Source organism: Colias eurytheme, chromosome 7 (genome assembly GCF_061535395.1).
Source record: "Colias eurytheme isolate Ceu_HAF_F1 chromosome 7, ilColEury1 Martin Lab GWU primary, whole genome shotgun sequence".
Lineage (NCBI taxonomy): Eukaryota > Metazoa > Arthropoda > Insecta > Lepidoptera > Pieridae > Colias > Colias eurytheme.
The window spans coordinates 10,503,890-10,513,381 of NC_142986.1; the positions used below are offsets into that span (position 1 = coordinate 10,503,890).

At 32.6% G+C, this 9,492-nt stretch overlaps 1 non-coding gene across 1 annotated transcript; it reads left to right on the forward strand.

Moving 5' to 3' along the window:
* Positions 1 to 9,162: 9,162 nt before the first annotated feature.
* On the forward strand, positions 9,163 to 9,234 carry TRNAP-AGG (transfer RNA proline (anticodon AGG)). The gene has a single exon. It is a non-coding gene; the product is annotated as a tRNA-Pro (tRNA).
* Positions 9,235 to 9,492: the final 258 nt, after the last annotated feature.

A 9,492-nucleotide genomic window follows, 5' to 3' on the forward strand; every position in this document is an offset into this window, starting at 1 on the left:
AAAGGAATGTTTCCTTTCAGAAAAATTTGCTATCCCTAGTATTTCAAGTAGGTACTTTCCTTTCAGGGCACATCGAAAATTTCCACACTGTATACAAACAAATATACAAATATGCAAATATTGCTCGTTTAATGGTATAGGATTAGTAGTAAATTAATTATTTATCAAAAACATTCCTACGATAGCAAATAAAATCGAACTACCTACTGATTTATTTATACTGTGGCGTAATCGCCCGCTTTCATAGGTCACCGGAGTTCATGTCGCGCCGGCTCCTGCGCAAAGCGGGCGCGAGCCGTCTCAGGGCCTAAAATGCCTAAATTGTCTGAACTAACCGCCCTTAACTAGAAAAGTTACGAAACAATGGCATATATATGTTACCGGCCAAACCCGATTTCAGGACAAACTAGTTTTGCCTAGGCTAAACTAGTTCGTCCTATACAAGATCGTCTTTATTTGAAAATATACACTTAATTATTTATACATAGATATTAATGTAAATCATATTCTTTTAATTACCTATATTATAATATCATTATAAGTAGTATTTTTGGCATGTCACAGTGTAGGATTTTATCGATATCGATTAATCGCTACACAGATGACATCCACTTTCTAAGTTTTGTTACTGATTATATTATACTATGATTTCTCAGTCATGTTATAAAATAACAATGCATTGTTACACCCCTTGTAGTGTGGTTATTAAAAGCACGTTGCTAACGAGATGTTAACTAGCTCATCAAACCGTCGCGGTTCGCGATAATTTGGGTGTCGATAATTTGTAAATTTCTAAGCTACGTTATTGTGGAATTGAAGCGGTTAGTTGCAAATGCATTTGAATGGAATCTTGTAAAGATATTAAATTAAATCGTTGCTGCCTTTTAAATTTCATTTTACCTTATCACTCGTGAGGTATATCGACATGAATTATTTTCATTTAATATTTAAAATCTCGTATTAATTGAAGTATTAAAAATAATGTTTACACCAAAATGTATTATTATTCTATTCTAATATTATATTTAAGAATGTTGATTATTTGAATAGGTGTAATTATGAGATGTAGGCAATTGATTTATTTTAATTTTTTAGAAATTTACTAATATGGACGATCAATTGCTTTATAATTTGAAATTAATTAAGTATAAGTAGAAATAAATTAACTTGTTTAATAATAATTTGTTGGAAATGCTAGTTCCGAGAGGCTGCTCTATCAAATTGTATTCACAGAAATATATTCACAAACACATAATTTCGGGGAAATTATATTGACTTATCCAGTTTCCACGTTATACGTAGGATTTAATTAGTTGGCTTTACGTATTAATGCGTAAAAGGATAATTATTTTTACTGTAGGTATATTATTATTTTTTGTTGAAATCTGAAAGTATGTTTTTTAAACCAGTTGATTTATTTTTGAAGTGAAAACTTCTTTAGCGGCGTTGAGCACTTTTTCTGTAATGGGTATAAAATCTTAAACTCGCGTCAGGACACGTGACCTGATCGAAAAAGCGTAAGACGGATACCATTCCAAAATATCAAACATGCTCAACGTTAATAATCAAGTTTTCACTTCTGCCGGCACTCCCGGAGTGCAACCCGTCTTTTTTTATATTATTCAGTTTAAATAAATTAAAACTCAAACTCAATGAGCAATAGTCACTCACACACATTTAAGAATTTTCTTAGCTTATTTAACAATGTACGTAATTATATTTTATTCAATGAAATGAATATGGGAAAAATAAAACAAGAATGATTTAAAAGAAGAAATAAATTCAGCAACCATGAGAAACATTCTGAAAAAGATGTGACAAAAAAATGTTTAAGTTTATCGATAGTTCACATCACAACACTATGTTGTACGCAATCTAAAATAACGATCACCTATTAAGACGTGGGGAAAAAGGGCTCGTATCTAATGAGTGCTAGAGGCTTGAATACTAGGTTTTTTTGTGTCGCTATTTCTCTTACCTTCTTACGGCACCATTTTCTTCAATTTATTTTCCTGTGGGTATTCTTCATAACACGTAATGAGAACATAATTTAGGGTTGCCGTTTTTGTTCGTTGTAAAGATGGAATGACTGTTATTTACTGCTTTTTAATGTTACAACGTTCTTGTATTTTTTTCAGAGAGGTAAGTAGGTTTTTATAACAATTTAGATCATAATTTCATTAATTATTGTTAACTGCATTAGTAAAGGATTGGTAAATAAACATAATTATCAAATTTTAGGTTCTAGGTCATATTAGATTTGATGTATCTACCAATAGAGCTTTCGAGATAAGGATAGAGTTTTCTTCCTTAAATTATATTTCCATACTGACATCTAAAATATCTAATATACATATATTATATTATGTGTATGTGTAGGTTTGTTTATTTCATTATCACATTACGATTGGAACTAGTTAGCTCTGAAACGCCTGAAGCGAGGCCACCATAAGCCTGAGCTTTCGCTTGTCTCTGATAAGGATGAACTGATTTCAGTGTTTAAAGCCTTTTTAATATGGTTCTTATTTGTACATTTATTTATTTATTTAAATTATCTCTTAGTTGATTAGAGTGTTTTTAAGAAAACTCTAGTTTAAAATGCTTCTTAGGTATGATGTAAACAGAAGCAATCATCTTGCTTTTCTCTCTCAATTGAACTGCACGCAAGATCTTGCATGAACTGAAATTCTAAAAACTGTTTTTTTGTTTGTATGTTTGTTGCCAATATCCTGCTTGATATTTCTCATGTGTCAGGGACTTATTATTATTTTTAACTAGTAAGCAGTACATAAATAGTATTAAATAAAGTCACTTTCCACCGTCTGTGTCTGTATGCTTTTAATCTTTAAAGCTACGCAACGGATTTTGATGCGTTTTTTTAATAGATAGATTGATTTTCGAGGAAGGTTTAAGTAAAAAATATTATGTTTTAGACAAGCAGAAGAAGCCGTGGGTGGGCTATTTATGTAATGAAGAGAATTGACATAGCAAGCCGTTAAACAAAAAAGTATAACAACATAAAAAGGGTTTCAAAACAATGTCCAATAGTACACAAGTGTTGAAAGTTGGTCCGTGCGGGCAACACCAACTTTGTTTTGTTTGAATCCAGTTATATCCCATATAGATAGATAGATAGTTTATATCGTAAGGGTGCTTTTTCACTAATGATGTGCGAGGATGTGTAGCGAGGAATGTGTTTGTAGAGAACCAATCATATCGCTTCATATAGTTTGGAGATTAAAGCGTTAAGCGTTTGACGCGATACCTATACTATTGGTTATTTAAAAACAGATTCCTCGCAATTGATGGAAAAGCACCCTTATTAGGCTCTTCCATTGCGTCCTTTATACAACTAAAAGGTCCAACTTTTCCATGACAAATGGAATCTACGATTGTATTGGCCCTTTTGACATTAATGTATTGGTCACGGTTTGATGATACTTATGTTATTTCTGTGCCTCCAGTGAATAAGGGAATAACTCAAAAACAGCACTTTTCAGGAGAGACAAAAAACTGTATATCAATACTAAATGTTTAGTAATTCAAAATTTTAAGCTTGTATGTGTAAGATATGATGTTAGACTATATTTTTACATAGGAACACATATTGTAACAACCCCATAAATATACTTTTTTCGTGTTTTTTTGTAGTTGTTGCCTTATGAACGAGTACTTCATGGAATAACTCAATGAATTCACATAATTTTTTTTTTACTCTTTGCAATATAACGACTTATGCCCTTATGCACTATGTTCATAATCGCACAACACGACTTATATTATTGCCAGTTTTGGTTTTATAGAAATGATGTGACTTATTATGCTTGAAATTTGTGTACTTTATGACTCAATTGAGGCATTTTAGTGGAAAAACTATGCACGTAGCTTGAAAAACGAATGAAATCAACGGGTTTTTTTTCGTTATTAGATAATCATCAACATTTAGGTATTTATGCATTTAACCCTAGAAGTCCAATCTACGTAAATTTGACGTATGAACTCTTCTATATTTACCATCGAATCGCTGCAAAATCCAGAACCAACTTATTAGCCGTCGAGACCTAGCAGTACATAGTTGGCTCATCCAGGTAAATTCCGCCATTTGGTTGTAAAGAGGATGTTGTGCGTCATTTTGACGTATAATTGGGCTTTTCGTAACTTTTAAGATTGTTTCAAATTTTTATTTTGTGATTTATTTGAATAATTTTTTTCCAAGTCACGTTTCACATGATATCTATAGTATTATACTATAGATTGTGTATAAAATGGGATCCAGACAACTTTTATACTAGGACGAAAAACCTTCAATTTTAGTAAATGACGATTATTGTCCTCCGCTGGATTTGGACTTCAAGCAAGGGGATTGGGTGGCTGAAGATGTTGTCCGGAGTAAAACCGAATATGTTATGGGGTTTTGTTACCCATGTATAATGAAAGTCGTAGATTGTTAAATAAACGTTTAATCGATCTTTCAATAATACAGTACTATGTTGTTAATGCTATACAATGTTTCACCAGTCACCACAATGAGCCTAGTCTGTACAGGTTAGCAGGAGACAATCATTGAGTATTGGTATTAAATACGTATCAACTGCGTATTGCGTTTTGCGTATTAACTATTGTCCTAGTGAAAATTAATCGTCGAATCAATTTAAAATTCGATCAAGTGCGTTCCGTTTCGTAAAATATAGATAATAAAAGTGGCAACGCCACAATGTCATGGTGGTATACATTGAGGATACAAGCACTATAAAGAGATAAGAGAAGACCGAAAACCATATTCCTGTATGTTCAGTTAATACAGGAAAAGTTATAGGTGGTCAGTGGCGATTTTTTACGGCATGATATAGAATTTTAACAATGTCTATATCATATAATATCAATATAATGTAGATAAATAAAGAAAATACAATGAGCCGCAAAGATTTTATGCAAAATTAAGCACAGATTTGAAGGTGCCTTGGATGCAAATACGACTTGTGGCACGCACTTTGAAGAGACTCTACGTGACAATAGCCCAATTTTTTCAAAATATGTGGTACCAGAGTATCCATAAAATGTTTACGAAAATGCAGGACCAAAGAAGTATCGATATTGCGGATTTTTTTCCTATAAAAAAGGCAAATTACCAAAGCACAGTGGCTAAAACGCTATAGGTATGCGGAGAAAACAATATTCATAATTATTGTCAAGCCTGGTTATAAATACTTTTTTTATGCGACTATTATAGACTATAATATTATTGTCTTGATTATTGTAGTTAGATAATTTAAAAAAAAAAAATTAAAAACGAGTTTTTTTTTAAAAACTTACCCAATTATTTAAGAAGAAAATATAAGTTTAACATTTTTGTTGGCTTTTTTTAGATGATTCAATTATCGTTCTGTATTTATATAAACAAAGAGTATAATATCATTAAATGCACTTAATGTGTTAACTGTATTTTTAATATCTATTGCAAAAAATAGTTAATTTCCATAGAAATATATTAGTATCCCAAGTTAACTGATAAATACCTTTTTTAAAAAATATAAAGATTTGTTGTTGGAGATTTATTGAAAAAAACGATTTAAAAATAATAAGGAATAGGTATGGTGTCTTGTTTCCGTGCAGTATTCAATTAATAGACCAATAGCAACACGGCATTAATGCCAAACTGTCTCATGTCGTCACTTGAACCAATGACACTAAAAGAGTTGTTCCTTTATGCTCATGTTAGAAAAATGACACAAATGCGTTTATACTAAAATAGTGTTAGGACTGATGGAACAAAATGAATTAAGTCTTTATTCAAAAAGTATGACTACACATACGTCTTTGTGTTCGTGGGTACTTTTGACTCGAGACGAATAGTTCCTTTGCGATTGCCTAAAATGATGGATAAGGTAACTTATACCGTTAATCACACCCTACTTATACCGTTTGGGTCATTCGAAAAAATGGGTTAGGACGCAGCTAGAGATATGACCTTTTGATATGATGTGTATTTTGACGAGCTGAATCCAATGGTGCAATAAAAACCAAAGGGAATAACTCGTCTTACTCCCTTATTCACTGGAGGCACAGATTTATTTTACTAGATTTAGTGGAAAGTTTGTGTAGTTTCATATGTTTATGGATTTTGTTATCCCGAAATACAACCAGGAGCGTATTAACTATTTCAATCTTTGTTTATTTTTATCTTTGCAAAAAATTGGAGTAAGTGTGTTAGAATGTCTTTTTCCAATTTTAACGTCCATGTCTGTAAAAATATTACTTTTAAAACAGATTTCAGATTAAATAGCAATAATAACATCCATGCATTTATAATTTACTGGAAGGATGTCTTCATCGCGTATGTTAGCTGACATGACTAAGGACAATCTAATAATGCTGAGCCATCACCTGAAATCTGCAGGATATTAACTCATCAAAGGTTACGTATGAGGTAAGATAACTTCAGCACTTAAAGATATATGATAAAATGATCCTTCAAGATCATTACAATGAGGAAATAGAATCAAGGAATGATAATGTACTAATATTATAGAGCTGAAGAGTTTGTATGTTTGAACGCGCTAATCTCAGGAACTACGGGTCCGATTTGATAAGGTTTTCCAGTGTTAGATAGCCCATTTTTCGTGGAAGGCTTTATATCATCACGTTAAGACCAATAGGAGCGGAGACATACGGGTAAAACTGTGGGCACAGCTAGTTCAATATATATGTATAAACACATGTATAAATTATACATCTGACATAAGATCAAAGTTCTTTGACAAGCAAGTAAATAATAATCTTACTCCCAAGTCCCGTAAACAATTCAATAAAATTCATGAGATAAGGAAAACAAATTCATAATTGTGCCTAACTGGGTCACACACGGGACAGTAAGTAAGGGTCAAAACAGACAAGTTTTTGTTCATTGAAATTAGGGCACGTACAGAATGGTCGAGTTTCGGAGTTGAAGAGTTTCTTTAATTAACGTTGTCTATTTGGCTCTCGTTTTAGAATAGTGGGGAATCAGCTTTGATGAAAGTGTTTTAAAGTTAATGAGAAACAAATATAGCCCATTTATTGAGTTTATTCCACTATTCTTTCCACGGATAATTTTCATTTCACTACAAAATTGGCATAATCTTCTTCTAATATATAAAATTCCCGTGTCACAATGTTAATTACCTACCATACTCCTCCAAAACGGTTGGACCGATTCTCATGAAATTTTCTGTGCATATTGGGTAGGTCTAAGAATCGGCCAACATCTATTTAGTGCAAGAATACTTCAGTGTAATCAATCGAAGAAATCTACGTGTTTTCCATACTTATATGTATACTAGCGGTCCGCCCCGGCTTCGCCCGTGGTACATACTTCGCAATAAAAGGTAGTCTATGTTCTTTCTCAGGGTCTAGAGATTGTCTGTGCCAAATTTCATCAAAATCGGTTGAGAGGTTTAAGCGGGAAAGCGTAACAGACAGACAGACAGACAGAGTTACTTTCGCATATATTAAATATAATAATATATTATATTTATATAGTAGGGATGTACTTATTGGAAATACATTTGTATCTAGAAGCAGAATTTATCTGAGAATAGCTGTTTAATACTATTTTATATGCAAATTTCCTTCGCCCATATTAACCCTTTCAGGATTTTATTTCGAAAAAGCTTCTAATATTCTTCTTGGCGGTTTTATCTTGTTACATTAGTATTCGATTTGTTATCCGTTCAACGGTTTTCAGTAGAAAACAAACATACATTTTGCTTACTTTCGTGTTTATAATAATACTAGCTGTGTCCCGCGGTTTCATCAGTGTAAATAAATAACAAACAGACTCCCCAATTTTATAATTGTTATAGATAATAATAATTACATAATTATGGAGATTGGACATGGTAAATTTCATTACGTGCTTGTTTAATTTTAAACGTAATAACGAATGACATAACATTGATAAATAACAAAACAAACATTGATAATTATCAATTATTTATGGACAATAATCGGGTCCAATCAACCTGTCATAAATTTATTGAATCCAATTTATTACTCGATAACCTTAATCCCCGCGTTTGTTAAATGATTAAAAGATGTCAATTATTCTAATCCTGTGTCCATTTTATTGGACTGGGAAAAGCAATTTTATTTATAGAAAGTTTAGGTTCTATTTAGATGTGACGTGAGTCGATATGGACCAAATGAATTTCAGATAGTTTGTTTTACAGATTGCTTGATTTTTATAAGATTTTCGATGGTCGCCATACGCCTCGGTCGCCTTTTTACAGCTGATTCAATAGAGCTCACTCGCCAATTATTACAAGTATAAAAATTAATAGCTTAGTGTGCGAATTAAAATTATAATGACAATTGGAGTATAGTTACATAGAGGTAGATTAGGAGTGAGTCTGAGACAGAAACAGGGATAGTAAAAAGATAGTAAGTTAGAAATTAGTTATGGTTAGGGAGCCAGGTGCAAATTTGGTTAACTATTTCCTCTCAAGAGATAATTCGTCAGACGCATGAGAGTATAGTATTATCAAGCCTCGTGAACGTCAGCTGGCGTTCGGTTGGGGGGGTGAGCGGTTGTAGCCTCCCAAGCACATAGGAAAAAAAATACATTCATTCATTCATTTCCTCTCAGCTAAAAATTTGTCAAATTGTAGCTAACCCAATATCTCAACGAAAAAAAATAGTCAGCTGGTTACAACATGGTGTATTATACGTCAGCTGGTGTCTCGAACATGAAAGTTAAATTTAAAGAAAAATTTATTTTCCGTTATTTCCTCTCAAACAAAAATTTACCTGATGATAGCTTATATGTAACTGTGGATAAATATATATGTCAGCTGGCTGTATCTTGGTGGAAAAACCGTCAGCTGATACGGGAGGCTACAACCGCTCTTCCCCCCAACCGAGCTCCAGCTGACGTTCACGAGGCTTCATAATACTATACTTTGATGCATTTTACTAATTACCGCTTGAGAGGAACTTGGTCATAAAATCTGCTGCTGGCTCCCGGACCATTAGTCAAAGTCAATCTAGAGAAAGGAATCAATTGTACATGTAGAGAATTAAAGTGTATGTGTAAAATTTGACTATCGAATGTGTGTGTGAAAGTGAAAGGTAGTTATGACGTAGACATGTAGAGAGTTGTGCGTTATTTTAGTTAATATAACAACCGGCTCGTTGGTCTAGGGGTATGATTTTCGCTTAGGGTGCGAGAGGTCCCGGGTTCAAATCCCGGACGAGCCCGGATATCTTTTTTTAAACAACACTATCGAAATTATTTTCGATATGATCAATAGGATATCTAATTTCATATATTACAGGCATGTAACATAACATTGGAAATCAAATGTTAAGTTTTTATTCAAATATTTCTCAAATTTATGGTGAGTTAAACAGTGAGCACAATTATAGTTATATTTAGTTATGTAATATAAACAAAAAGTTACTTAATAAATCCATTCCAATCCAAAAGATTGTAAAGTACCTACTATATATTATGTT